The sequence below is a fragment of the Petaurus breviceps genome, unplaced genomic scaffold (assembly GCF_028583685.1).
Source record: "Petaurus breviceps papuanus isolate PSGF00001 unplaced genomic scaffold, PetGlider_PUasm1.0 188, whole genome shotgun sequence".
Taxonomy (NCBI): Eukaryota; Metazoa; Chordata; class Mammalia; order Diprotodontia; family Petauridae; genus Petaurus; species Petaurus breviceps.
In genome coordinates, this window is record NW_027185804.1 from 24,153,114 (window position 1) to 24,160,377 (window position 7,264).

General features: G+C 41.6%; 1 long non-coding RNA gene across 1 annotated transcript in view; it reads right to left on the bottom strand.

Annotated features, from left to right (window-relative positions):
- The window catches only part of LOC138163822 (uncharacterized), a 15,681-nt gene extending 11,627 nt beyond the window's left edge, over positions 1–4,054 (bottom strand). The window contains exon 1 of the long non-coding RNA XR_011168929.1: positions 3,847–4,054. This is a non-coding gene — a long non-coding RNA (uncharacterized lncRNA). The remainder of the gene's footprint in view (positions 1–3,846) is intronic.
- Between the last annotated feature and the right edge of the window lie 3,210 nt (positions 4,055–7,264).

A 7,264-nucleotide genomic window follows, 5' to 3' on the forward strand; every position in this document is an offset into this window, starting at 1 on the left:
CTCTCTCTCTCTCTCTCTCTCTCTCTCTCTCTCTCTCTCTCTCTCTCCCTCTCATTTTTGTTTCTTCTTTCTCATGGTTCCTCCCTTTGGTTCTAATCCTTCTTTACAACATGACTAATGTGAAAATATGTTTAATATGAATGTATATGTAGAACCTATATCAGATTGCATGCCATCTTGGGGAGGAGGAAGGGGAGTGAGGTAGAGAAAATTTAGAACTCAAAATCTTATGGGAATGAACGTTGAAAACTAAATACTAATTAATTAATTTTAAAAAGAAATTAAGGCTTTGGAAAAACAAAAGATAAGAAAAGCTTGTAAATGTTTAAGAACACTTTTTGTAATGATTTTTTTTTTTGCTTTTTTTGGAAGGGGGGGACAGAGCAATTGGGGTTAAGTGACTTGCCCAAGGTCACATGGCTAGTAAGTGTTAGGTGTCTGAGGCCAAATTTGAACTCAGGTCCTCCTGACTCCAGGGCTGGTGTTCTATTCACTGTGCCACCTAGCCTCCCCTTAGAACACTTTTTGAACTCAACTGAAATGGATTTGAATTTGTTATAATAACAAAAGGAAGGTGGGGAAGGGAAGGAAGAGTGGGCACAAGGAAAGATTTCCTGTAGGAAGCGACACATGCCCTGAGCTCGGAAGAAAGGTGCTGTATAAATATAAGTATATTTATTATGTTCAAAATAGATATGAAAAGCATTATTTAAATATGTGTTATAATAATAGCAATAACAAACAACCTACATTCCCGTTAAAGTGTTTGCACACACATACCCCAACCCCCTCATCTTTTCTATGTGCAATTACACTCAGACACTCAGATACACACACGTTGTTTGGGTTGCATTTCTGCACACCCAGTGAAGCCCACTCCCTTTCTGGATGTGCCTTTATACGTTGGCATCCATGTCAAGCTCTTGGACTGGACAGATTCCCACAGCTTCCAAAGCTTACACCCAAACAAGTGAGCCCTCCATGGATATCCAAGTGATGGAGAAGGCTTGTGGTCTGGCGCCATAAGCTACATCCTCACCCTTGCTCACTGGTATGGGATTCTTATTACTGGGTGGGATGGTCATGGGTGAGACAGCAGGAGGTTCAAGAAGAAGTCTCCTTTCCATAAAGCTCGTTATTTTTCCATAGTCTTTATTTAGTGTCTTCAGAACTGAGTTGCACAGGTGTGAGATGCTTTCATGTACTAGAGTGGAAATCATAGGACTTAGGTTCAAATCCCACTTGTGACGCCACCTGTGTGACTTTGGATAAGTCATTTCACCTATTTGCCTCAGTCTCTTCATCTGTAAAATGGAGATAATAAAAGCACCCACCTCCCAGGATTGTTGTGAGGAAGAAAAGAGAGAATAATTGTAAAGCTCTTAGCACTTCCTGGCAAACAGTAAGTGCTATATAAATGTTAGCTATAGTAACAACAATAATATTTATTTTATCACATTTAAATATATATAATATAATTATTATTATTCTTTTGTGCTTTGAGTATTCCCCCCATTAGCTGTTGGTCTCAACACTGATAGTGAAGCAAGAACTTTAGTAAGTGGGAGCCTCACCGAGAAAGCCTCTGCCTCGGATGCAGCCCAAGGATGGAGAAGACAGCCCTGGTCACTTGCCATTCTCACAGTCCTTGCTAATTGCTATCTTCTCGGTATGCCAAGGCTACCACCTGACTCAAGAGCTCTCATTGCATGGAGGCTTTATAAAGCAGATGACACCAAGGAAAGAATCTCCAAGTCTGACAACAGCAGACATGTGTGAGAACCAGCTCCAACAGGCTCCTGAGAGCTGATTGTTAAATTATTAATGTGAACATGCACATCTTGAAAATAGGCAAATGCTGTGATCCAGCAGGGCTTGATTCATTGCTTTGTTGCTTATCAAGACCTAAGAAAGCAGTGGAGACAATGTTGATAATGTGTATTGGGGTTTTTAGAGAGCTGATTGTTAAACATGTTAATGCACATTCAGCACAGAAGCGTATCTGGGTTTTAGAGAGCAACTTGTTAAAAAAAATTTTTAGCAGATCTCTGGACAAAAGTCATCTCTACAACACTGCATCTCTGCATACCACATGCCCAGCATCAACAGTCCTGTTGGGGCCAAGACACAGGAGTTCTTCCACCTGTGAATCTGCTGTTTAACTTGGACTGTCTGATGTCTCTGAACACTTAATTGAATCTGTTTTGCTGTATGCTGAATAGCTCATTTTCATTTTCTCTCACTAGTAAATATTGGAGCCCCCTAGGTATAAAGGAACCTGAGCATTCCAGCCCTTTCATTCTAGACCTCCACACTCAATCATTTCTAATTTACAGCTTGAATTCAAACAATCCAAGTTGTTCAAAATCAATGTGATCATTCTGCTTTAGCTTCTAGTTGCCTCCGATGAGAGAGTTATCCACATGACTGGGAATTTTACTTGTCTTCAACATCAACAGAATACAATGCAGGGCAAGTCATTTGACACAGCTGTATTGGTGCCCTCTCACTATTACTGTACCCCAGTTAAGAAAGTGCTTACCACAGAGGGAATTCTCTGAACCATGGAAGAAGATGCTCACTGTAGTGTGACCCCAGAGATCCGTTTACATATCCTATGGAAGATGAGCTCACTTGGGGTAGAGGACTTTCCCATCACTGAAGAGATGGAGAAATTGAAGACCCCCAAGTAAAGAGTCCTATAATGTGAACATCTTACAGGTGGAGTGAATACTTCAAACAGTCTCTGCTTCCTGAGAAATCATCTCCATGACTTTAGACTGAGCTCCAGTGAGCTGACATGGGACTACAAACACAATCCTCCATACTGTGAAGGTGACTGTCCCAGCTTGGGCAACAGTATGGCTCTCCTCTATGGTGCAAAATATAATCTCTGAGAAATGAGACTTCCTTGTCCCAACGCCTCCTTCCTGTGTGCCTGCTAAACACTTGATGCCAACCTAAGGGTTCTGTTGTTTATAAAGAATATAAAACCATTATAGGAAGTAAATATACCTGTCATTAGCATGGCCTGGAACATTAGGGCTATTATAGTCATTCTGGATGGACCTGTGTCTTTAGGAAGGCTTCATATCATAAAACTTTGGATCCACAGATGTCTAGATTTACATCAGATTATTGAGCAGAGTTAGCATGCTTTGATAGGTATTATTATAATGAAGAGGTTTTGAAGTATTCTTGAATCTTTCTTGAAAACATAAATGAAATGTGATCCAGATCAGAGGTCCTTAAGTGGGGGTCCATGGACCATCACAGGGTCTCAGTATATATATTTCAGGGGGTCTGTTAATTTGGATAGGAAAAAATATGCCTTCATTTTAATATTGTTGGTTTCTTTAGCACTTCTATGCATTTTATTTTATGTACTTAAGAATGTTTCTCTGAAAAAGGGATTATAGGCTTCAGTAGACTGGCCAAAGAGGCATACACAAAAAAAGGTTAAGAAATGTTGCCCTGGAATGACCCCAAAGTTTCCTTCTGGGTCTAAATCTATGAATGACCAAACCTTGCTCCTGTCCATCCTTCCCTGCCTTTGGTCACTTCACCTCTTGGGAGGTCTCTGTTTCTGAATTTGCCAAACCACGAAGTTGGACTTACATGATGCCACTTCCAGTTCTCACTCTATGATCCCGTAATCTTGTATATCAGGAAATATTGCCTTGGCCATGATCACATAGGTAGGAACTGAGTATCTAACTCCATGTCCTCTGGAAGCAAATCTGAGACTGGTTTTCTTTTCTTCCCACGGTGCTATATAGCCTTTTCTGCTACTTGATCGCCTCCTTCCAGGGGGGCCTAAAAAGACCCCAGGACTCCTATACTCACCCCTAATGTCACCAAGTTAAGCAGCCAGGCCAGATTTCCTTCCTCTCCCTCTTCTCTCCTCCTTGTCCACTCCAGGCTACAGGTTGTCCTTTGGTGATCTGTTTCTCTCCAAGCCTGCCCTTGGTGTTTATCAACTGGATTTCTCAATCCTCAGAAGATCCCTGATATCTCTGGTGTGGGGAGCCGCCTCCTTGGAGGTGGATTCCCAACCTCTAAGGGCCTCAAGCTCCTTCAGAGAGGAAGGAGGTTTCCTAGGCATGGCTGTGGGCCCCAGGGAAGGCCCAACAAGAATGAGGTGGGGCCAGTTTGCCTACAAAAACATCAAGTAAAACAAAAGACCTTTCTGAGAAGACTGGCTTGCCCAGCAGGTCCCTTTGTCTCCAGTCACATTTGAAGTCAGGGGACCTGGGTTCAGATCCTCTCTCTAACACTTATTATTTATACAAATCTGGCAAGTCATCAGCAATGGATTACTAAGGGCCTACTGTGTGCCAATCAATAAACCACCAAACATTTGTTAAGAACCTTCTATGTTCCAGAGATGTTCCAGAGGCTCTGGGGATACAGAGACAAAAATGAGAATCCCTGCCCTCAAGGAGTTTACATTCTATGGTGGAGAAAACATGTACATATATAAGTATGTAAGAAATCAGTACTGGGTAATTGAGGGGAGGGAGGGTGTTAGCCACTGGGAGGGATTCCTTGTCTTTCAATGCCAAGTCTATGATCCTATTAGAGTCAAAGGCAGAGCTGTGATTTGGGCATCCTTTGATTTGGAGCTGGAAGGGATCCAGAAAATATTTAATCTGCTCCCCTCCCCCAGTCACCCTTTATTTGGTATTGTATTGTCATTGAGCTGTTTCAGTCATGTCCAACTCTTCATGACTATATTTGGGTTTTGTTGTTGCTGTTGTTTTGGCAGAGATACTGGAGTGGTCTGTTATTTCCTTCTCCAGCTCATTTTACAAGTAAGGAAACTGAGGCAAACAGGGTGAAGTGACTTGCCCAGGGTCACACAGCTAGTAAGTGTCTGAGGCTGGATTTGAACTCATGATATCCAATCTGCCCCCCTTCCCCAATTGTCTTGTATTTGGCATAACCAAATACAATCAGATATAATAGGATGAGACTTGTAGCTGGAAGAAATCTCAGAAGTCATTTACTCCAATTCCCTCACTTTATAGATAAGGATATAGACATGAATTGACTTTCCTAAGGTCAGGTGGTTTGTATTAGAGGTGTCATTTGAACCCCAGTTCCTTTGACTACAAATTGGACCACACTGCCCAAGATCATACAAGTATTTACTAGGAGAGTTGGGACTTGATTTCATGTATTCTCATATCAAATCCAATGCCTTTTTCCTGGTACCTTCAGGCTTCATTTTTCTCCTCTGATGCCACTATGTGGATCCCAACCTGTCCAAGGTTCTGAAATCCCCACATAGATACTAACACAGACACAAACACATTCTTGCCTCCCCTTGCTAACAACACAGATTGCTTCAATATGACTCTTGGTTGACTCTAGCCTCACTATAGTTTCTGCCTTCAGACCAAATGCCCTCTTGGGGAACTCCTATCCTGCTGTCATCACTGAGAGAGAGTCACTCCTCTTGAATACAGGGCTCTCTGTAGTTCTGTCCTTGAGCATTCTGGGGAGGCTGAAATCTGGGCATCCTGGGCTGCTCATCTCACTAGAAATGACTCTGCATCTTTCTCCACACTGAGGATGGTCCTGTAGACCTACAAATGCATTCATACATCCTTAGAGCCTGTTTGCTGTTTGGTAGTCTATTCTAACAGTGTACATCTTTATTAATCAAATGACTTCTTTTACAATTCTTCATCACAAAGAATACTTTGCTAGAATAAACTGGCTGAAAATGCTTTCAAATTCAGGTTGGAATTCACTGTGCCTGCCTCCCTCTTCTGCAGTAACCCCCTCTATTTGGGTCAGCTCAATTCCTGTGCTAGGTTGGCACCAATCCATTGTCCCTGTCCAGAAAATGCCAATCAATAGCACTTAATCCTAATAATACCTTGATGAAGCATTAAATAGTACAAATAACCTGAATAATGGGGTCTCAGTGGATGCTAATGACTAACCTTGGCCCTAAGCAGAGGCCCATCCAAAGGGGCAAGTGGTGGCAGTAAAAATGGACATGCCAATTGCTACTCAACATTGTAGAGTGCTTGGAGCTCACTGGAATTTGTTCTATAATGTGATCAATTTTACTATCAATGAACACCTTTGAAAGCCTGGTTTAGAAAAGGGGAATTGACATGAATAACTCTTAATTTTGATCAGGAACCAGAGCTGTGTCCACAGGAATCTATGGAGTTCAGGTGGTAGAGTGGAAAGAACACCAGGGTTTGAACCCCAGCTCTGACATTCACTGTGTGAGAGCTTGGGTAAGTTCCCTAACTTCCTTGTGTCTCAGTTTCTGCATTTGAAGATGAAGGGATCAGAAAAGATGCCAATAGATTCTTCCCTCCTCCTCCCCATGCTGAAAATGACCCTCAAAGGGTCCATTCTTTGAATTTATTCTTGTTATCTTCTTTCCCTACAACTTGGCCCAACAAAATTTCCATCTCAGCTAGATAGAACTCTATTTTCTGTAAAGTAGAAAATACTAATTCAGACTAAAGTATGAATGACTAATATCCAACTGAATGTATGGAGAGTGAAGGATATGTGGTAGCTCATTAGGCAGAGCATCCAGTCCTGATTTCCATATGAAGGTAAATAATGACCAGAGTTTCCAAGAGAAGGCTATTAAAACCTAATCCACAACTTCAACAGCCACTTATTAAATACCTATTATGTGTGATGCCCTGTGTTATTGAGAAGTTGACCTTTGAAGAGAAGGTTAAAGGCATTAGAGTAATACAGCATAGAGAAGAGGCTAAGGGAGTGGGGATGGCATTTAGAGCCTGGGAAGTGATCGTGTGTGGTTAGTGCTGAATAGATATGACCTCTTTTCACTGAGCACAGTGAAATAAGGAATGGATACAGAGAGCAACAGGAGGGAATTAAATTGGATGTTTAGGGTTATAATAAATAAAGTTGAATACAATAGAAAAAAGAGACATGGATTTGGAGGGTATAAGTCTGAATTGTGACTCTAATAACACCTAGGGGACCTGGGTTTGCCATTTGACCCTCTTTGGGTCTCAATATTCTCATCTTTAAAATAAAGGAGTTGGACTAGAATATCCTATAGATACCCTCTTTCCCATTATTTTATGATTTTTAAGCTGAGGGGATTGAGATTGTTGTGGAATATTCTTCTCTGGGAGATTTTAAGAATGATGTGAGAAGAAAGAGGATGGATGGATGGATGGATGGATGGATGGATGGATGGATGAATGGATGGATGGATGGATGGATGGATGGATGGATGGATGGATGGATG